This window comes from Falco rusticolus, chromosome 11, assembly GCF_015220075.1.
Source record: "Falco rusticolus isolate bFalRus1 chromosome 11, bFalRus1.pri, whole genome shotgun sequence".
Classification (NCBI taxonomy): domain Eukaryota; kingdom Metazoa; phylum Chordata; class Aves; order Falconiformes; family Falconidae; genus Falco; species Falco rusticolus.
In genome coordinates this window covers 21,295,684-21,319,113 of record NC_051197.1, presented here as the reverse complement: position 1 = coordinate 21,319,113, position 23,430 = coordinate 21,295,684, and the positions used below count along the sequence as shown (strand labels likewise).

The 23,430-nt window shown below is 37.9% G+C and overlaps 1 protein-coding gene across 1 annotated transcript in view; it reads left to right on the top strand.

The window, feature by feature from the left end:
• Positions 1 to 679: 679 nt before the first annotated feature.
• Positions 680 to 23,430, top strand: part of PLPPR5 (phospholipid phosphatase related 5) — a 191,164-nt gene continuing 168,413 nt past the window's right edge. The window contains exons 1-2 of the mRNA XM_037403636.1: positions 680 to 866; positions 3,454 to 3,602. The gene's annotated coding sequence lies outside the window, so the exon portion shown is untranslated. The remainder of the gene's footprint in view (positions 867 to 3,453; positions 3,603 to 23,430) is intronic.

Genomic DNA, 23,430 nt, shown 5'->3' with positions numbered 1-23,430 from the left:
ACAAATTTCAGAAAATTGCTAAAAGAAGTCCCTTTTGTGAGTGAGGAAAACCAGCACTTTTCATCAAGGAAAACCAGCAAACTACTGCCTGTCTTAGAGCAGTGTGAGTTTCACTTCATTGGAGTGCAGAAAATGCCGTTTGTACTGGATTTTCTCTTTATTGGGCTTCTCTGCAGTGGGTGCCTGTGGCGAGGCAGGGGCAGCGAGGGGCTGCAGCCCCTGTGAGGGGAGGCTGGGGCTGCCCCGCACCGGGCACAGCCGGTTCCAGCCGGTTCCGCACCTGCCTCAGAGCAGAGCGCGCCTGCGCCCCTCAGCCAAACCGGTAGTGCCTCTGTCTGAGTGTGCTTAAGAAAGGGCAAAACGCCACAAAGGCGGTGAGATGTGAGGTAAAAAGTGTTAGAAACAGCCCTGCGACCACCAGGGTTGGAGAAGGAGGGGGAGAATGAGGCGCTTCAGGCAGAGATCCATGACGTGAATCAGATAAGAGCTCCCTAACACAAGCCAGCAGGTTCCTCACAACTCTCCAGCAAAGTGATGCAAATGTCTGCCTGGTGTTTGCTGGTTACAAGCCATGGCAAAAGTATCTCAGGTAGGGGAGAGCACATATCTTTCTGAGGGAAATAATGATGTATATTTTTGCCCTAATCTTTTCATGTGTGTGTTTGTATTTCAGATCTTCTGAAATGAGAAAGAAGAGTGGTTGCTTAGGAGATACAAAATATACAAGTATTAGTATTTAATTATCAGAGTCATTCACTTTTTGGTCATAATGCTTAAAGCACTTGACTGGAGCCTGAAGAGATGGAAAACCTGACAATCCTCACTAGGCATTGCAACAAAACCTCTGCAGGGAGTTTTTCAAGAAGGTGAGTTGCACGGCCAGTCAGGCTGCAGAGAGCAAGAGCCCAGCCACAGACCACAGTCCACAATGAAAAAGCAAATCAGTGCTAGAAGCGAGATAGGTTCCTTAGTTACAGTTTCTGGTCACCGGGCCATGTACAGATAGCCCTCTCAGTCTCCTCTTATTCTGTTTTCTTTTCCAAAGGCAATATAATATTTAATTAGCTACACTTTGTTTCTTTTTATAGTGAAAACAAATATTTGCAATATACTTTGTGCAGTACAACATATTAAGTCTGATGCAGCCTTACAGAATGTGAGCTCAAATGGATGTTTAAAATTTGCATAACTGTAATTCGTTTTTCTCTTATTTGTCTGGACAACTGGTACTCTTGCACTCACACACACAGAAAGGCATGCTGATGGTTTTTGCAGTACTTAACACTGCCGAGAAATGCAGAATTTGTTTTTGCATTTGTGACATATACTTTGTTGCTTTCCTTTAAGCACCTTAAAATCTTGTGTGGGAGGTTAGGTAACTTATGCTAGCTGCATCCTGGGCAAAAAGAGCAAATCCTGTAATGGTATCACAGTGGTATGACTGGGACTGCCAAGCAGCATGTCTTTCTGGAGAATATATTCAGACACTTAATGGTTATATGGAAGCCATTTAGCGATTCTATAGAAGTAATCTATAGAGTTCCTCACACTTATTACAAGATCATTGAATTATCTTCCTACTTTAGGTTCACTCCCCTCTTCAACCCCTATGGGTTGTAGTGGTTTAACCCCGACCAGCAACCAAGCACCACAGCCACTTGCTTACTGCCCCCACAGTGATTGGGGGGGAGAATCAGAAGAGTGATAGTGAGAAAACTCATGTGTGAGATAAAGACAGTTTAACAGGTAAAGCAAAAGCCTTTCATGCAAGCAAAGCAAAGCAAGGAATTAATTCACTACTTTCCATTGGCGGGCAGGTATTCAACCCTCTCCCAGAAAGCAGGACTCCATCACACATATTGGTTACTTGGGAAGACAAATGCCATAATGCTGAATATCCCCCCCCTCCTTCTTCCCCCAGCTTATATACTCAGCATGATGTCATATGGTATGGTTTAATGAAAGAAGTCAGCTTTCCTGGTCAGCAGCCCCAAGATGTGAAGCAGCATGCCTGGCCTGAGAGCTATGTCTAAAGCATTTGCCACCTCCCTCAGTTGTCTCCAACTCTGTGTTTGGGCTTTGGGGCAAAAATTTTGGAGCATCACAGCAGCTAAAAAGAGAGGTGTTACACAAAGAGGTCTTGAAAGCCCTAGAGCTTGCTAGGTGGGAATTTCTTCTTAACACCGAAGCTGGTCACTGAGGGGTCCTTTCTGTGGCCTGGTGGTGAGGCAGACCTGTGCTATCTCTAGCTTGCTTCAGGAAGCTAGACTCATTGGCCATTTGTGAGTAGGCAGGGTTTGGCTATCTGCCTTTTCACTGAGCATGTCAGGAAAACTGCTTATGGGCTGGATGGTCCAACCAAACAGCTTCAAGTGTGGTATTGTTTTATAATCCAAAGTACCACAAAAAATAAGATACTTTCTCACCTTGCAAAGCTTACTACTTATTTATTTACTTACTTGTTTCCTGTGTGCAGTTAGAATATTAAAATCAATGTTGTGATTCACTTGTGTGTATCCTGTTTGACACAAACAAGGATTGCAGAATCAGGTCCTCATCTGAATCATTTAGAATATAAATTTGTACAAATAGGGGAATAAATCAATTACAGTCACTGGAGATGAACCATAATCCTTTCTGTGTTTCAACGTAAAAAAAGTGAGGGCCTTTCTTTTTTTATTAGACTTTATAGCACCTACTTGTACCCTTGGCAATTTGACTGAGCTTAACCAAACTGAGATCTGATTAGGTTTTAATTGTGTGGTTAGAGCATTATTAAAATAAGTCATCAAATGCTCCTGAAAACACAATCCTATGTATGTGAAAACACAATCCTAAAGACATAAAATTCCTAAAGGCCTGAGCACAAATTAGTCTGGGTTGGGTGGATAAGTAAAGAAAAGATTGTCCTGTGGTAATATGCAGTCATAAGAAATTTTTCTCTAAATATTCTGAGTTTGGTCTGCAGCTGGCTGTTTATCTTCATCTGCCACCTACACTTTTTACCAGGTTTTTGATCAGTCAATGGCATTATGTAATTCTGTCACATAACCTGGGGCATTTTCAGATGCCTCTGCAGGGTAGAGCAGCCTGATTGCAACTTGTAACTTCTCAATTTAGGCAAATTGTTACGTAACTCCTATAAGGTGTCTAATCTCCCTTTGCCCAAAGCTGTTCCACATGGCTGGATTCTTGGTGAGTACAAAGCAGTTAAGTTGAAGGCAGTGGAAATTATGCTGCTCTGTACCAACTGAGAATCTAGCCCATGATGTATACGGAAATCATAAAGCCTTTGCTCTGGTTTCTGACATTTCTGGTATTTTAGTGTTTTGTTCTTACACATGCCTCTACAGGTACTTTTAGTTTCTATTGTCTGAGTGAGAACAGGATTGAGCATTTCTATGAGTTTGCATATACATACACAAGTTAAAAAGTAACTCTTACTCTCTGCAGTGGAAAACCAATGAAAGGTGTAAGAATCCAATTTTTTTTTGGATGGATGATGGCAACCAATGAACCTGAAGAAAGCAGAGTGCGCGGGGCTCTGGCTGCCACTGAGGCTGTTCTGGTTTATCAAGATGAGCATTCTTGGAACATGGGAGGTGAGTGTACTCCAGTGTCACACCCTGGTCTTGCCATTACTGTGACAGTGAGCCCTTGCAAACATTGTTGCCTTAAAGGTTCTGGTGTTTTTAGAGGGTGCAGTGCTGATACTTTTAGGGTCAAACCTTCAGTGAATTGAATGGGGCTGGGTGATTATTCCCACCTTAGCTACAACTGTAGTGTAGACAAGAGCAGAGTGTGCTGCCTGCGGCCATTAGTCTCTACAGCACCCAGAGTTCAGGGCAAGAGAAAGCTGAAATGCCAGTGGGTGACCTGACGGCCTGAGGGAGTTCCTAAGTATACAGAAGAGTTTTGAGCTGAAATGGGATGAAGGAATTGAGGTTGCAATACAGATGTGTCAAAAATAATCTAAAAATGGCTGAACATGCTGAAGAGGTTAAAATTAGCATTTACCTGTGCTGGTAGTATCTTACTTTGTAACTGTTAGAAGAAATAATTCAGGGAGAGTAGAACTGCAGTAGCTAAACAGATGACAAGTGTTAACATTTGTAAGGCCTTTGATTCTGCCGTTGTTCTTCCTACCTGTTAGATCTGAAGTACCTTTTCAACTACCAAGCTGTAACGCACAGCAGGCCTGTGCTATCATCTTTGTTGATCCTTCTAGAAAGAAAATAAAGGAATTTATGTAATCTGTAAATAAACAAAATTTCTCTCATGCTACAGATGGTGCTATATCCTGAGCTCTGACTAAAGCACTATTGAATAATGAACACTGTATGTTTATATATATATAGATATATTTTTTTACTATCCATTCTAATCTAATTGTGATAATTAAATATCTGTCTGGAATAGAAAGGGTATTTATTGCAATGTTGTGAAAATTCTGCAGGTGCTTTGTTAAGTTTTAGATAAATCAACATGTGTGTTTTTATTAAACAATAATAATAGTGCATTTCCCTTAGTATTTAATTAAATTCTTCCTAAGGTAAGTGATACACATTCTTTTTCACAAACAGCAATATGAGAAATGCAGTGGAATTTGGGGTTGCATTGTACAAATGTGCCTTTGTGAAACCAACAGACCCGCGGCCTGTGCTCCCACCAGGGGGCAGGACAAGACAAAAATTAATGAGAAGAAAGGGGGGGGGCGGGGGGCAAGCCAACAGCCCTGCTTTTAATCATCACACACCCCGCCCCACCCCGTCAATTTCTGCAAAAGCACAATCTCTGCAGCTGTACGACTGAGTGAAAGCAAGTCTTCTGTTTTTTTGGAGGGGAGTTACGTAAACAATGCTTAGCTTCCGCTTCAGTGAATATATATGTATTGCTGCTTCTGAGATACTATATATCCTCACAGAAGTCCTATGATCTAGTTACAGAAGCATTTTTAAACTATATAAAACTATATAATAAATCTGTATGTTTCGCATCTTGTAAAAAACAGTGATGTTTTTAATCCCCTCTGCAGCATTTTAGATATTATTTTTCTGAAACATGGTTTGAATATAATCCTAGATACTACAATCAGGACTGTAGCACTATATTGTCCTTTGTAAAAACAACATGGTAGGAGCCTGAGGCTTATGCCATGCCCAATTACAGGAGAACCCTGATGTCTTAAGTGTTTCTTGTGTCTCGGAATAATGCAGAAGGCAGTCTACTTTCTAAGGTATTGCAGTGACCCACTTGCACTATGATAGAAGGGGACCATGGAAGCCTGTTTAGCCCAACCATAAGTCAAATAGCTATGAGGAGCAAAGCCTAGATTTGTTCATAAAAGTGGATATGCTCGTAAGGGATGCTGTTGATAATTAATAATAGCCTAATCCCAGATGATTTGAGTACTCATCTCTGAGCAAGAAGATTGTGGAAGTCTTTTTAGTAATTACACCACAAAATTTAATATCTGTAAAAGGAGATGAATCATCTGAGATGAGAAATGTATCAAGTAGTTCCCAGGGCATTCCAAATCTACAGCTGAGGTGTGAAGCCTGTAGCTGTTATCTGTGGGTTGCTCATAGCCATGATTTTACACATATGCTACCAGAGGTACAGATCACCAGGCACCAGAAACTGTGGTGAGAGTAACCTGGTTTTCATTCATCATAACTTTGTATAGGAACACTCTGGCAGTGAAAAAGCAACTTGAAATCGAGAGTACACTTAGCTTTGCTGAAGGATCTCCTGGGCTTAAGGAATGTGCTTCAGCAGTTACCAGCAAAGCTTACCTCCTTTGCTTAAGAGAAAGAGGTTCTCTTTACCACCTCTAGTTAAAGACTCCACTAACCTGAGTATCTCTGGAACTTTCACTTTTCACTTAAACTTTATGCTTCAGTATTGCATTTGGCTTGACAGATAAGTTATTCAGGTAGGTCACCTATGTCAAACAGGTAGAGTAAATACAAACAGATGTGGAAGGTCTGAATGTTCAGAAGTCTAAATAAATGCACAGAGGCCAGGCATATACTGTTTCTTACCCATCACTTCTGAACTGAGACTGTGAACCTTAGCATGGTCCTCTGCACTGTCAAAGCTTAAACCACCCACTTTGGATGGTGGTGGGTTGTACTGAAGAATGCATTTACAGGAAACGACCACAACACGAGTCAAATAGCAGCTCTGTCACAATGACATGATGGTGTTCATCTGCCAGTTCTCTTCCGAACCTGCCAGAGACTTCAAGTATTTTTGTTTTAAATCCTTCTGATTTTTTTCTCATTTCAAAAATCAGATTTGTAGGGAAAAAATTAAAAGTCTAGAGTCTGCTATGCTTCAGAATCTATATATGTAAGAAATTATACTTTTGGCTTTTACACAGACATGTCATAGATTCACAGACTCGTGCAGGTTGGATGTGACCCCGGATCCAGTCCAACCCACTTCTCAAAGCAGGGTCTGTACTGAGTTCAAAGTTGGTTTCTCAGGGTTTTGAAAACCTCCAAGTGTGGAGACTTCTTGGGCTGCTTGGGCAACCTGTTCCTCTGCTTCATGTCCTGTCACTGTCAAAAACTAATTTCCTAATGTCATGTCAGAACCTTCCATTTTAGTTTATGTCTGTTGTCTCATCCTCCTGCCAGGCATCTCAGCAAAAGTATTATCTTCCCAAGGGCATTGTTGCAGGTATTGAAAGGCTCTGTGAAGTTGCCCTAAACTTTCTATAGCAGCACTCTGGAGGTGAAAGTTTGTGTTTCTGTTTTCACCATGACTATGTCACTTACATGACTGTGAAACCATCTTTAGTTACTTTCTATATGTTTAGATGGGGAGTCCAAGATACTCTTAAAGGTTCAGGATCAGATTATGGTAACTTCCCCCTAGATACGATATTTTAAAATAAATATACAATGTAGCTATATGTGTAACATATGGGCATGTATGGCTATAATAATGTATTAAAATGCTATATATTTTAAGGAAGATAATACAATTATATGTATGATTGTATTTTTAACATCTGTCAAGTGCTTTAAGCAATTTTTGTGCCGCTGTGGTAAAACTTCAGAAATCTTGTGTACTTAAGTGCAGAAAATAGTAACATGTATCAAACAACTCTAGAATTGAAAATTTTCTGGTCCTATAAATAGAGTGAAAATGAAATATTTTACAATTATTACTGGCCTCATTAATTCCAACATCATGAGTTAGCCTCTGCCCCCCCCCCCCAAAAAAAAAAACAAACCCAAAAACCCCAAAACACCCACAAAACCCAAACATTTATTAAGATTTTTTAAATTTCCCTTCATTTTTGCTTATAGTTCCTTTTGTTTCATGTCTTAAGCTTTCCTCACTGGCTACTGAAGTTAAAAGCTTCAGAATTTTCTGCTGCTGCAGCAACCTAAAGGGGCAAAAATGAAGGGGTGCTGGGGGAATCTCTGAGTACTTTATTTCAAAGGGGATGAGTTAGCAAGGAACAGATGAAGGTCTGCATAAGGCAAACTGAAAAAGTACTAAAGGGAAAAATTTCCTCAGGCATATTATTATGCACTAACTTTCAGAGGTATAAATACCCACACAAAGTGGAAGCCAGAAACAATGCTTTTACTAATTTTTTTCCTCAGTAGAACAATTCAGAAAGTGGCTTTGTGTGTTGGAGTTTTGCAGTTGGCTGAAACACAGATTCAGAAAGTTTTCAGCTAAAAACATTTTTTAAAGCAGCTGCAGAGACAGTTCTGTTTTGCCAGTGGCTTATGCCTCATTTTCCTCCCTTGGGTTGTCCAAGGCTGGACTGCATGGTGCTCTTGCAGTGGCAGCATGGAGTTCACAGTGGTGCTGTTCAGGAAGCTCAGTAAGTGGTGGAAGCTGCCAGCATATCAAATTGGTCTGCATTTCCACATCAGATGATAAGTTAAAACAGGTAGTATATGAACTCATAAGTACTTACATACAGGGCAAATATAGTTCTATTGTGTGATAGTGAAATATATTGATATGGCTAAAGCATGCTTAAATAATAAAAGTAAATCCAAACTCTAATTATAAAGCTAAAATCAGATTCAGGTTAGTGAAATAAATCTATGGGGTTACCCTGGATATAACGGAGGCCAGAACCTGCCTCAGATTCAGTGGTAAATAAAAATCAAGAGAATACTGAAAGCATGAACATTTATAATTGTGTGTATTTCATGAAGGTGTATATTTCAGTGACCAAACTGGCATTTTATCTTCCTGGAAAATTTTTTTTTTAAATGTAATGTCTTAGTTTTAAGTTAATGTCAGAATATTAAGATATTTAAGCTGATTAGCTAATAATCAGGTATTCAGAAAGTTAAAACAATATAATCTATTTTTAATAAGTCTGCAATCTTTGATGAATCAAATGTCACGATCTTAAATTCTGAATGTGATTCTGAAATTTATTTATCTTACTGTACTTTATAAGATTTCTTATTAGATAATTATTACAGACACTAAATGGGTGTCTCTCAGGAACATTCAGTTAATAACTTTAAGTAAATGAGAGGACTGTCTGTCCACCGAAAACTGCTGGAAGGAAATCAGCATACATTTGATAGACACAGTACAGTAGTGTTTAATTTCTTTTCCTTTTCCTTTTCCTTTTCCTTTTCCTTTTCCTTTTCCTTTTCCTTTTCCTTTTCCTTTTCCTTCTCCTTCTCCTTCTCCTTCTCCTTCTCCTTCTCCTTCTCCTTCTCCTTCTCCTTCTCCTTCTCCTTCTCCTTCTCCTTCTCCTTCTCCTTCTCCTTCTCCTTCTCCTTCTCCTTTTCCTTTATGGCTTCTTCACCCACGTATTCTTGATATTTTTTTTAATGTCTAGACCATATTTTGTAAAATAATTTGTTACTCTGTTGCTAATTCAAAATGATTGGCAGTAGAAACTAGGGACCAAGTGTCAAAGTACATAGTTACAGTGGCAGGAAGAATCAGGGTGGTTTTAATATACGTTGTTGTGAGTTGCTGTTCCCAGTGAACAGATTCTGATGAGATACCTGGTTGGTGTCAGGAGTTAAGGAACAATTATGCTGCTATGCATCTTGTTTTGGTCTAATGTGGCTACTTCCAGGAATGAAAGAGGTGAGAGGTGCTGAGTCTATCTCTTTGCACAGGGGTGATTGCAAAAACATGATCTAACCTCACCTATGTTGCCTAGATACAATTGATTAATGTGTGATGGATGCAATTTACATTTTTTCTAAAGCAAGTTGTAATATGGAATTTCAAATTGGTTAAGATATTTTGCAGCGAATGGCAACTTGTAGGAAACTAAAATACAGAACTGAAGAAAAGAGAGTCTGAGAATAACAATATAAAATTTCTCCTTGGTTTAATTGTGATTATGACAGTGAATTAAAGGTTTCTTCAAAGCCATTCATATGTGTTGCTTTTTCATCTGAGAATCTCAGGAGTGCTAGAAACATTAATTAATTAACCTTCTTAATAATCTCATGAAAGAAGATTGGTAATTATTATGAGAGACTCATTTTAGAGTGGTAAGACAAGGCACAGAGAATTTAAATAATACACATAATGTTAAATACTTTGTTAGTATCTGAAGTAGTTACAGTGTGAATTCTGACAGATAGAGTTGGGATCTGAGAACCACTTAAAAAAACCCCAACACCTTCAGGATATATTAGATTGAGAGCAAGAAATCAATTTCTAATCTTGATACTCTTATATTTTTAAGTATTGTACCTAAACCTGTCAAACTAGTTGAACAGCAATCTGGTTTTCAGTAGCTATAGGAACAGATGTAAATACATGTATCTTTTATGACAAATTAGCTTCTATTTGATATTTTTCTGAACTTCTTTGGATCAAAAATTTCCAAGAAAGTCTTGGCTTCTCAAGTAGTTTTCTAACATTTATTGTACAGACAGAAACCTTAAAAGATAAGTACAGCTAATGGCTTATGTACTAGTTCGCAACCTTTTCTTAAAGAAGTCTTTGCTTTAAAGCAGTGGATTGAGGAAGCCTAAGCTGTTATTTTTAATGCTGATGTTTATACTGCTATGAACTGTATGAATTCTTCCTGATGTGAGAGCAATATTTTGGATCATAAAATACAGACAAATATATAAAAGATTATGTGCTATCTGATGTGTTTTAATGGAGAAAAACCTCTTGGTCAGCACTCAGAGCTTATGTGAGGATAAACTAGATCCTACAGGAGAAGCACAGAGGAAAAGGAGCTCAAAAAGATTCCTGTAATACAGCTAAGAATAATTGAATTTGTTGTTACGTTCAGTAACTTCAGAAAAAACAAAGCAGTGATCATGGTTAGTTCTCCTTAGGTGCATGTGTTTGAGTTTTGGTCTGATGCTTTGTCTAGCTTCTGTTTTTCCCTAAGATACAGGCAGGTTGTACAAGCCCAGCCAAAGGAGGGAAAAGGCAATCTCTGTTTCTCCCCGTATCTGTAGACTGATCTGGGAGTGAGGAGACTCTTATAACCTAAGACTAGTCATCTGCAGCTTCAGTGGATGATGAAAAATATACCAGCTGTAAGGTTTGCAGGGAGGACCTAAACCCATCGTATTCCTGTGGCTAAGAGGAGAAAGAGGGAGTACTGTACACCTCCAGTATAAAGAGGGAGTACCGTACACCTCTGGTATACATGGACTCTCGTTAATTGGGGGATCATGAGGGAACAGGATTTGGTAGATTTCCAGATTATCTTTACACACATTGAGCATTATCTTTCCATTGCTGAAAGAGAAGTGGCTGAGGAGACCACTGCTTTTCACTGTGTGATAAATTGACATCCAGGCCTCAAGAGCTGCAGATTTGCACTTTGCTAGGCAAGTGATCAGTTCTTCCCTTCGTGGTCTGATGAGACTGTTTCAGAGCCCTTCAGCTTTGATTTCACATATATCTACTTCTCTTCTTAGCCTCATCAAAGTGTGAATTACAGCACTCTTCATTAAATACCTTATACAGATGATTAGCTCCAGTGCTGATGACTAAGGGAGAATTCTTTCTTGGGTGAAAAAAGTGCAGTGTAGATGCAATGCACTTTTTCCTCAGGGCAAGTGGGAATGCAGAATGTGAAGATAATCTATAGATAGATACATACATACTGTGGAGTAGGAATTTCCTTCAGTATTTCCCCCCTTTCTCTTTAATTTCTTTTATAACTTTAGTTGTTTGTGTAATGTATTTTATAAAATAGATGTATTTAACATTGATTTAACTGAGAAAATAAAGAGGAAAAAATAAAAGACATAAATCTCACAAAAAGGCTATAGATATCTTTTTGGCTTGCAGATATCTTCTTCAGCACTGTTTCCATGGAAATTATTTATAGTGCCTGGAGGGAGTGAAGTGCAGGTCATAGATCCGCAGAGCTACAGCAGGCTCTTAGCCCAGTTAGGCAGAATCTGACAACAACAAATGGGAATGTCTTTGAATGGAGCTCTTCTGCTTATAGAGGAAAATGTAATCTCTTATAAAAATGGAGCTTTGAAAGAAAAATATTAATCTCTATGGCAGTTTGGGGTGAAATTGGAACCAAGAGCTGTCAGTTTTCGTAATGAAAACAGCTTCAAACTCTCTTCCCTCCTTTCCTCCTCCCGTTACTGCTTGAAGTTGTTAAGGGTTTCATCACATTTATTAGAGCAGAATTCTAAGTACCAATTTGGATAATCACCATGTATTAGAGTTTGGCTAATTATTTTACCCCTTGAATGTCTACCTGGAATATGCTGAAACAGCGCACAGACAAATTTGGCAAATGCTATGGATATTCGCAATCATCAAGGAGCATATTCTGCATTTTATTTACATCAATATAGATTTAATAGAAAATATCTAAACATATGGAATGTTTTTATAGATATAATTTATTTCTGTATTTACATATATGTATATTTTTTCTTCTCCAAAAGTTACAAAAATACGTTATGCGTCAATTTGTGTGACAGCCTTTTGTGGAAATGAATGCTTCCTGTACAGAATTTGTAAAGAGGGATGAACAGATATATGGACTGCAGTTTGAATTAGAATATCAATCTTTCATTTTGTTACAAATTACTTGGCAGTATTAATGTGATATTAAGGAGTTTCTTACTCCTTTCTGCCAAGAAAAAACCCTTAGGGCCATTTTATTCATACAGTGTAGCCCAGCCCATGCTGCAGACAAAGGTATAGATCCCCTCTCTGCCCTGGAATAGAACAAGTTGGTGACAGGGGTAGGGAGGCCTGCATTGATTTGCAGTCGGAACCGTGTAAAATGAGATGCAGCTGGGTGTGTCACGTTGGTCATTAGCTCTCAAATACACTGCAGAAAGATGAATTTTAAGCAAGAACATTGTATGACCAAGGCAGAGATCCTTCCAAGAGCATTTGTGTTTCAGCTGTTTAAAGCTGGCTTCCTGTAGGCAAGTTCTAGTGACTGCATTTTTTCTGTGGTTAACAAAGCACGAATCTTTTATTGGTCTGTCAGCAAAAAAAGTTAAAATGGTTTAAATTTTTCTCTTTAAGAATTTTGAAACCAAAAGGAATTTTTAATTCTCATCGTTATTTTATTTTTTTAAAAAAAGAGTAATTTCTTAATCTCTTCCTCAGTTATTAGAGAATAATGAGTACTTCCTATGCTCTTCAAAGATTAGAAATTGCCATGGGGTTACCCGTGGCCTATGTAGGCTCTCTGTGAACTGGGTACTGTGGAAATAGCCACAGTATGAGTATGTGACCAGGCACTGTTTTTTCCATTTTGTTGGAGAAATGCAGTGTTCAATATGACAGTAAATCTCTTCAGAATTACTTCATCTGTATGCCAGGAAAATAATAAATGCAGGAGGAAGATAATGAGATGGAATGTCCTGATAATTATTTTTGTTAGGATAGTAAATATTTACACTAAGAATGTTAATAATTCTCATTTGATTTTGATCTCATTCATCTTTGAATTCTTGTAGATACTGTTGTACAGTGCATTTCCAGTAGTTACTTTGAAATGTATATGGCTGAATATTAGTAATCACTCTGAAGTGTTTAATCAGCAACTCTATACATATAAATCCAATTCAAATTGTTTTAGCCACAAACCTTGACTTTAGGTCTTGCTTACAACTACTTTTCAGATTTTGTTTAGTATCTGAAAGGTTCTGAATACTGTAAAGTGATACACATTCTTGTAACTTCTTAGTCAAATGAACTGTGAAAATTTGGAGATATTGCAGAGGTATTGAAGGCGTGCCATGTCTGCTGTTTATATCAAGCAAGTAACTTCTTTGGTGTCCTACGTGCAGTGACAAGATTTATTATTGCAGATGAAATTTCTTCTGTTTTGGGTCTTTTTTTATGGAAAGGTAAGTTTTTACCATACTAAAACCGTGTAGAAATGAAGGGGAAAAAAATTATGTATCTTATTGATCCTTTTTTTTTTCATTTGACTGACATAGTATAATATGAGTTCGTGTAGTCTGTGCATCTGTCCTCATCATAGCTTCACAGAGAGGAAAAAGTATTGAATTTCCAATTCCACACCAGCATTGTGACAAGCTCTCTCTACTCTCTACTCCTCTCCACCCCTCCACCCCCCCACCCCCCCCCGACACTTTCCAATATCTATTGATTTTTTTATTTGGAAGATACTCTTCAAATTAGCACAGTGTTTCCAACAGTTCAATTAGGTAGGCCTTTATACCACTCAGGTGTAAAAATCTTAGAGGTCTCTGCTGGATGGAGGTTAAATATTAACCACAACCTAGAAAGTCAGCACTTACCTCATTAATCTATTTGAAACCATCTGTCATAAAAAAATGCAGTATGCCACATCGCTTTTTTTCCCCCTTGGCATCTGCCAATTAATTTTTGATCTCTGAGAAATGTGTTAAGTTCAGTAATTTTGTGGTCATGCTTTTGTCAGTTTGGATAACTTGGCTGATATTTACTAAGACTGCTTCCATTAAAAGAGGCTCTGTTTGAAATCTTTTCTATATGGCAGTAAACAATTATTCCCTTGGTGTCATCTTTTCTTGTTGGGACAGACAGTTCTGAACAGCAGCATGCACAAAGCTGTTCTCCCTAGGAGATGCTCTTGGGAGAAGAAAAAAAAAAGCAAAACAAAACCAGCCCATATGCTCCCTTCTTGTGCAAAATGTGTTCAGACTCCCACAGTGGTATCGAGTGGGTATGGAATGAAGTATCTTAAGTATACTGGGATCTGCTCGTGCATGTTGTGTTCCATTCCTATAGGAAAGGACTGAACGCAGAGATCAGTAAAAGTTGTGAGCCTTTCCCAACAGATGTGGTGAATGGAAGACTGAGTACTTAACTGCTTTCTGTAGTATTAAATGAGTAAATCTGTATGCATTTCTAGGACATCATGCTGTTATAGACTGAATGCCGGACTAACTGTGGTAAGAGATTCAGTAGATGATAATTTAATCTGTTTTTTACCTATGATGGTGGCATGAAGGTGTATACTAGTTAGCTCTCAAAGTCTTATTTTAACATTGGTGGAAATCACTGTAATAAGAAAAAGCACTGATGCACCGTTATGGCTGCCCGAACAGGGCACACTTAGGAATTTCAATATTACGTCTTGACATTTAGTAGCATACTTAGATCCATGCTGATCCTTTTGCATAGCTACTGAAAAGAAACAGTGTTTTTCTTCACAACAAGCAGGATGGACTACTTCACTTTTCAAGATGTGTTCATTTATTACTTTTTCTCATTGTGCTTTGAAGCCGTTTCTTGGCTTACATCAATGACAGTCTTCTGAAAAATAATTTTTTAGCACAGCATTAATCAGCAATATTGTTTTTGCTGCAGGTCTTTTATACAAGCTTGTTGAGCACTGTAGAAAACCCTTTTTTTGCTTTTGCAGATGGAAATAAAGAGATACTGTTTCTGACTATATTTTGCCCTCAAATTCCCATGCATATAATTGCAGTAGTAATTTGCTAATTGCTTCCTTATTTTTTTGATCTACAAAAATCCTGAATATAAGCTGTCAGAACCCAGAATATGTATCCCAAGAGAAGCTCTAAAATATGTTTTCATAAGAATGAAGCAATATTTTAACCCTATCAGATCTTTCTATTCTGATGTTATCCCTATTCTTTCAGTTTTATTGCATCTGTATTTGTGTTTCATTATACTAATATATAGTAAAGCTGGGTGGTTTCAACTCCATTGTCATGATAACATTTTGACATAATACAGCTTCTTATTTATCTTATAAATTTCTAAGAGGTGGTTTTTAATTGATAATAGGTTAGCAAACTGGTGTTTTAGTTTAGTAGCCTTTGTCTGCTCTATGTAGAGGCTGAAAGGAATTGCTTGCTAGAAATTAGTACACTGGTTAGCTTTACAGCTGTGTGAGAAGGGCAAGTCTCCCCTGATGAAAACCTTGCAATGAATTGCTTTTCCCTGAGGTGCTAATTGAAGCCTAGCAATGACAAAAGATCAGATTGACAGTGATTAGTGCGAATTCTCTTAAAAGCTTGTACTCACTCCTGAAAATTTTACTAGTCTAAATGGCTTCCTTTGCTTTTGTTTTCCGTTGTACCAGATTAATCTCATTATTTTATTTCACCAAAGTGAAATAAGTAACAAAAAATGTAGGATACATGATTTCTTTTCAGCTGGTGAGTAGCCAAATGTTTATTAACCAAGCAGAACAGTACTACCCATTTAACGTGAATAATACTTCTAGACTCAGTTTTGCACAGTACTATTGTTTTTATATTTAGGCAATCAGGCAGAGTAAGTCTTCCGAAATTTGTTTCACAGAGGTTACTTTATAAATGAATTTAATGCACTTGTCCCAGATTTGTTAAGAACTCCGAGATGGACATTTGTGATGAAATATTCAGGAGAGATTTGGTTGTTCTGTGCAGTTCTCTACTAGCTATTACTGTGCGGTAGCTCTACAGAGACATGAAATATACAATACCTGAGACTTGCTTATAGCACTTCAGCTTCACTACTCTTTCTCTAGAGCTTACTTCGCAGCAGCTTGTGCAGAACCATTATGAATAAACACCTACTCCTGTGTTTGCATAGCCAATCCATACAAGCATGCATGAGAAGAAATGATAATTCTTCTGCAGTTTACTGCACTTGCAAAGTATACTTGCTTCTATAGTCATTATTTTGTCTTTTTGTCTCTCTAGGGTTTTAAAGTACAAGTGCAGTAGGTTGTACACATGAATAAGATGATATACAATGCACACTGAAAAATTCTAGGCAAACAAATAATCAGCGCTCTTTGGCAGGAAGGTATATTTGAGAGGAAAGCACTTAGTGTAGGCTGAAGCGACTATAGGTAATATAGTTACATGGATGTGTCAGTTGCCTGTTGGGCTGGTACTTAAAGCTTACATTTTGTGTTAAAGTTCCGGGATAATTATGCAGCTCCCTGACATGAATGGACTTGATCAGTCCCTAAACAGAGTATGTTTGCAGTTGAAATCAAATGCAGTCAATATGCTTTTGGATTCTGTTAATTAAGGCTGACACTGAAGGCATGGAAGAGAAAAGTGTAGATAAATTCTGTAATGCCTTAAGCTCAGATCTGAAATAGTAATTACATATGGAAGTGCATGAAGCAGAATGATTAATTTTTCTTATTATGACTCAGGCCTCGCTCTGGACTTGTGTTAAGGACTGTTTGTATGAGCTATATCCAAATGGGTATCTGGTCATTTGGGCTGGGAAGGCAAAAGTAAGCAGATCTGATGCTAAGTGAAACCATTCCTTTGGGTGAAGTTGGCTATACAAGCTGGTGTGTCTTAGTTGTACTAGTCCAGTGATCCAGCTAGGATCAGGAGGATTTTTGGCCTTTTCAATTAGGACAGAATAGAATATTTCAGTTGGAAGGGGCCTACAAAAATCATCTAGTCCAACTGCCTGACTGCTTCAGGGCTGACCAAAGCTAAAAACATGTTGTTAAGGGCATTGTCCAAATGTCTTTTAGACACTGTCAGACTTGGTGCATCAACAACCTCTCTGGGAAGCCTGTTCCTATGTTTGATCACTGTCTCAGTAAAGAGACATTTTCTAATTTCCAGTCTAAACCTGCTCTGGCACAGCTTTGAACCATTCCCACACATCCTATTGCTGGATCCCAGGGAGAAGAGATCATCAGCACCTCCCTTTCCACTTCTCCTCCTCAGGAAGATGTAGAGAGCAATGGGGTCATCCCTCAGCCTTCTTTTCTCCAGACCAGACAAATGCAAAGTCCTTAGCTGCACTTGATAGGAAACTCCTCCCAGCCCTTTCACCTGCTTTGTTGCCCAGCTCTGGACACATTCAAGGACCTTCACATCCTTCTTAAGCTGTGGGGCCCAAAACTACCAACAGTACTCAAGATGAGGCTGTACCAGTGCTAAATACAGCACAATAATCACCTCTTTTGACTGACTGGAGTATGTGTGGAAAAGAAAACTTCAGTGTGATCTTTACATCTGCAAAGGAAGGACCTTGTCATCATAGCATTTTATTGCAAAGTTTAGGATTATAGAGATATCTAGTCTAACCTCAAAGCATGGTTAACCATCATATCAGACTAGGTTTCTCAGGGCTTTGTGAGTCTTGAAAACCTCCAAGGAGGTAAGTGGCACAGATTCCTTGGGCAATCTGCTGCACTACCTGACTGCTTCACAGTGGGAAAGTTCCTCCTTACAATCAGCCTAAGCCTCTCTTATTTCAGCTTACCCCCAGTGCATCTCACTCTCCCACCATGTGCCACTGTGAAGGGCCTGGCTCTGTCTCCTACATGATCTCCTTGAAGGCACTAGCAGGTTACTGGAAGATATGTTTTAAGCACTGTTTATTTATTTCACCTGTATTTCTGTGTTCCTCTGGAATGTTTCGTAATAGTATGTGAAACAGCAGTTAGATCCAACTAGATGTATTGAAGCAACCTTGAGTATTTTTGCTTTTTAAGTTTCAAGCTTCCATCAGTTTGGTTTTTATGGGGGGACTAAGTATGCAGTGTTTTTTTCTTTCTTCCAAAACTGACTTTTAAAGCTCCTGAGGGTGGGGGGAAGAAATTAAAAAGAAACAGAAGGGGGGGGGGGGGAAGTAAGGTTTTATTTATTTTTTTATTTGTAATTCCGTTTGCACTAACATGTAGTCTGGTTATGAAGTATGCATGAGAGTGTGTTGGTGAAACTCCTTTCATAACAGAAGTATTGATGTGTTTACAATCAATGAAGTCTTAATGCTTCCCTTGCTTATTAGGTGCACCTGAATATAAGGCTGCCTTTTTTTAATTACGATCCCAAGTATGGCAAAGTAATGATTGTGGTTTATTTTTTTTTACATTTTAACTCTCTAGATCTGTTTGTTCCTTGTAAAAAAAAGGTACAGTGAAATAACATTTATTCCAGGGCTGAATTTTTTTAATCTTTGATGATAAAGAATGGTATTAAAATCAGAATGGAACAACTCAATTTGTCACACACCAGTTGCTGATTTCCTAAATCTATTTTTAATGAATTGCAACTGTTTAAATCAGCACTGGGTGTGGTGACATGAGTTTTTTAATTTATTTAATTAGGTAATCAATATCTATTGGAAGGCAGTTCTAATAAAGCCTCTTAGAACAAGACGGAAGACAAAGGGACATAGTTTTAGTTCTTGCTTAGCCAGCATTAGTGGGGACTGTTTAAATGAAGAGGGAATTTGGTTCAAAGATCAAACACAGAGGTACATGATTTTTCTAGGATATATTTGTGTTTACAGGATGGCTGTAAGATAGCCACAACAGGCACAATTGTATGGAAGCTTTAGAAAATGGAGTGCTGTACTTAAGGCATAGGAATACTGTATTTTTATGCGAGCAGTAGGAATGCTTTCTTCTGGTTTGGTTCTATTCAAGTTGCTTGCTTTAAGGAAACAATTTTGTGGTTATCTAGACCACTGGATACAGACACACCTATTTCTGCACTGTACCAGTGATTTTGTAACCATGACAAAGAAGGGAAAAATTGACTCTCAGGACTGTAGCAAATGATACCACTGTATTGGAGTGGGTGAGTACACCACCAGGCATGCTACCTGGATTCTGCCCCATTTGAGATGCATTGGAAGGAAATGAGTCAGATTTGTTTAAATGTTCCTACATTTACATTTTAGATAACTGATTGTTGGGTTTGTGGGGTTTTTTGACTCCCTTTTCTAGTTGATTGATCTTTCATTTTTAACTTTCGTGTTCTCATAAGTTCCTGTGATGTCTAATAAACCTGTCAACGAGAGCACATTACTGTTGGGGAGCACAAATTCCTTCCCAATAAGTATGTTGAATCTTTTCCTCTAGCTAAGTAGTAACAGCATTGATGCATATAACAACAATATCAGGTAACAGTAAATGTTAGCTCCCCCCCGCCCCAACCCCTGTATTTGCAAGTAACAGATGAGTTTTTCAGCACAGCACTTGTGCTTTGAACTTCTTCTTATTCCTCTAAATTTTTTGGTAACTCTCTCACCAGGGGTTAGAGACCAAATGAGAGCTATACTTAGTTCAATAAAGTGTTGTGAGGCAGTGGCTTCTGCTTTCTAAACATTTTCTGAGATTTTTCCTTTATTTTCCTCAAAGCATATTTCACTTTCCTTTGCTTTTTGTGGTTCCTAGCTAAAACTGATGATCTCCTTTAACATTGCTTTGTTAGACTCTTAGGTTAAGCAGTGCCATTATATATTAAAGTCTTTATTTTGAAATCCAGTAGCTAAATTTACTTAACAAATATAGCCTCCACAAAAGTTAGTGGAATTAAACCAGAGCTCTGACTTGACTCTCACATCTTAGCACTGAAAATAATTTGTCCGTTTACTTTTCTAGCTCACAACTTAGCACTGTTCAGCCTTTGACCCGGAGAACTCTGAGCTACAGGACAGATAATTTGTGTGAGAAGTTCAGTAGAGATGGTCATGGAGACTTTACACAGAGAATGTTTGTTTTGAGGGTATTTTTACTTTCCTGCCAAAAAATGGAGTGATACGTTACTTATCCTTCCCAAGTTACAGATAAAGATCTCTGTGTTGTCTGTACAATAATGACCACCACTATCTGACAGTATGTGGTTGCCTAGGAATTTCTATTCTTTGCTTCTTTCTGGGCCGCTGCAGTGGCCTTGCAAACAAAATCCTAGCTGTTACATTTACTTATTGACTGTCCCCTCTAGTTTTAGTGTTATCTGCATTCTTTCTCTTTCTGGTCATATTTATAATTCTGTGTTTTTGCGGTTCCTTCAACAATATCTTAGACAACAAAAGCAACTGTTTTCCTGTTAGTCTTACAATGAGAATGGAGTACTTTGTTCTCTTGGCTTAGAAAGGGAGTTTCTCTTGTTACTATTTTCACTAACCATTAAATATTAATTTTCTAGTGATTTAACGCATTTTGTCTTAACAGAAGTTTCAAAGTTCATTATCAAATCAGCTGAATTCTTTTCACCTGTTGCAAAAATTTTACCTAGAATGAAAAAAATAACAGTTGGATGAATTTGATATACAGCAATACATTAACTACGTGAAGTTATGTAACAGTGGCAAAATAAAATTATGACATATATAAGCCCCACGCCAAAATATTTTAATGTGGATTTGAGTCTTAGACTTTAAGCTTACTCTGCAGCATAATCTGGCTGATTTGCTGACAGCCTTCCCCCAAAAGAAGGAAGTGTTTATATCAAGTCTGAGTACGCGAAGTGATATGCGCATTGTGACCATGTTTACTCATGAATGCTTAAGTTCATGCAGTTAATAAAATCATCGTTGATGTTTGTGAGTTCAATGGAAACCCCCCAAAAATTAATCATATAAAAAAGATGACAAATTGTTTTCACACAGGAGTTGTGGATTGCATTTTCAAGGGCACAGCAGGTGTCTCATGGTCCCCCCCTACTAATTCCAATATTTGTGCGTGTCACTCTGCACACATAGCACATGTTGGCCCATCTTCGGTTATTTCCTTTATACACATAAGTTCAGTCATTGTATATACGCATCAAAACACCAGAGCAATGCAAATAAGGAAGACTTGTAACAAACAGCTCCCACCCTCTTAATCATTTCAGTGGAAGCAAAAGTTGGGGGTAGAAGATGCTCTCACTTAGCATCTGGGCTTGGGCTTAGACCTAGATGCTGATCATTTACATGTTCTTGAATGGAGGTTTTCATTCCAGTGTTCAGATCCCTACAATTATATTTCTATCATCTTTCATTTTAATGTGGTGGTGGGTTTTTTTCTAAATCTTACTAAATATGAAAGCAGAACCATGGAAAAACATCTGCTGTAGGAAATATTCTGAATTGCAGTTCAGAGAGCTTATGAATACTCTAGGCTTATCACTTGTACAGAGCTGTGTGGGTGGCCCACTGTCAGGTGCAGACAGCATGGTGGGAGATCCCAGTATGGAAATCTTTTTTTTAATGGTAGTGAAAAGAAGAAGAAAAAATATTTGGAGGGTGAGAATGGCATGTTGGACACAAATCAAGTTACTGTATGGATTTAGACAGATATGATGTGATTAAAAATCCATGTGCTTAATCCACCAAGTCTTTATAGAGCTCATTACCACCATGTGGGAAAATGCCACCAGAGAGAATTTTGGGCTGCTTTACATGAATAAGTATTAACTTATAGATCTCAGGGAATTGGGCCTTATAAGAAAGATGGGGACAGACTTTTAGTAGGGCCTGTAGCGATAGGACAAGGGGTAATGATTTTAAACTAAAAGAGGGTAGATTTAGATTAGATATTAGGAAGACATTCTTTACTGTGCGGGTGGTGAGGCACTGGCGCAGGCTGCCCAGAGAAGCTGTGATGTCCCATCCCTGGCAGTGCTCAAGGCCAGGCTGGATGGGCTTTGAGCAACCTGGTCTAGTGGAAGGTGTCCCTGTCCATGGCAGGGAGGTTGGAACTAGATGATCTTTAAGGTCTCTTCCAACCCAAACCATTCTATGATTCTATGATTTCTAAAATCTAAATTTCTCATGTTTTTCTATGAATGAGGAAGGATTTGAAAACTCAGCTGTGGTGTTTTCAGCTCTTTTGTTAGTGCTTCTACCTGGCTTTAGTGTTGCTATGTCTACCAGCTGTTCTGTAGCTAACTCTCAGGAAATATTAACAGAAAGTGTTTGAGAAATGAATGATTGGGCTGTACAAAATAAATGTGGGCTTTGATAGAATGTAACAGATTGTACTTGTTATCAGAACACTATTCTGATTTCCAATATAAATGCCAGCTAATGGTGGTGGTTCCAAAGACTTGCCTGCCAAATACATTGGATTTGGAAAAGAAATTTTCCTGCCAATTGCTGTATGCTTACCCTGCCTGTCATTATCCTACTCAGCTTTTTTTAATGATTGTGCATTTTACACAAGTGCAAAAGAGGAGCAATTTAACAGGGTTTTTTTGTGTATAAGATACTTCACAGGCAACTCACCTGCTGGAAATGAAACAATTCTGCATTTGTGACAATTTTCTCCCCTGTGTGTAATGTTTATTCCACAAAAAGCATGATTGTGGAAATAGAGTTCTTATTTGCTGATGCATTAGTTAAAGTGAATAAAACCATGATTTTGTATATGGTTTAAAGCAAGCCAAGCGATTTTTAATAAAAGCAATTTATTTACAGCACAGAAGGAAATTGTTTTCCCACCCTATAAATATTCAATATTTAAATACCTTCTTTATTGTAATGCAATTTGGACCGTTTGAAAATATTAATTATATTATAGAAAAAATGCAGTCAGGAAAATTGAAAAGTTTAATTAAAATTATTTTGGAATATTTAATTTAATTTTTATCCTTAATTTATATTATAAATTTGTATGTTCAGATATAAAATGACATTCTAACAAAACCCAATATTTTCTGTGTTTTGAAAAACCAGCATAAGCTATTTGGATATACATAGAGATTTTTCCTCTTCTCTTAAAGAAGAAATCTGTTAAAGTATTTCTTTTCCAGAAAATGTTTTAGCTCCGACAATGACATGTTTTTAATTGAAAATATTTAGTCAAACAATTCTTATCTACCTCCAGTACAGACTTTTTACCCTTCTATCCATTTCTGATCCAGCTAATACTAGATTTGTTTACTTCAGTTCAGTTAAAAAGACAATATAGGACATTTGTCCATATTTTAATTATTTCAGTAAACCAACCAGACCCACTGTTTTATGATCTTTGCAGCAGTATAGTCACAAAAATATTATAATTAAAACTTCTATAAGAGCTTTTGTATTGGCATTGTGCCGAATTATTTTGGACAGATTATGCCTGTCCTGATAGTAGGCCTTATGCTGAATACAAAAATGCTAGTGCTTGACATATACAAGTAATTTAGAGGTCAGAATGTAATCCTATCTATAACAAAGAGCAGGGTACCCCTGCACTCCATGACTTCACTCATGTGAGTAATTTCCTCACAAATAACTAAATAC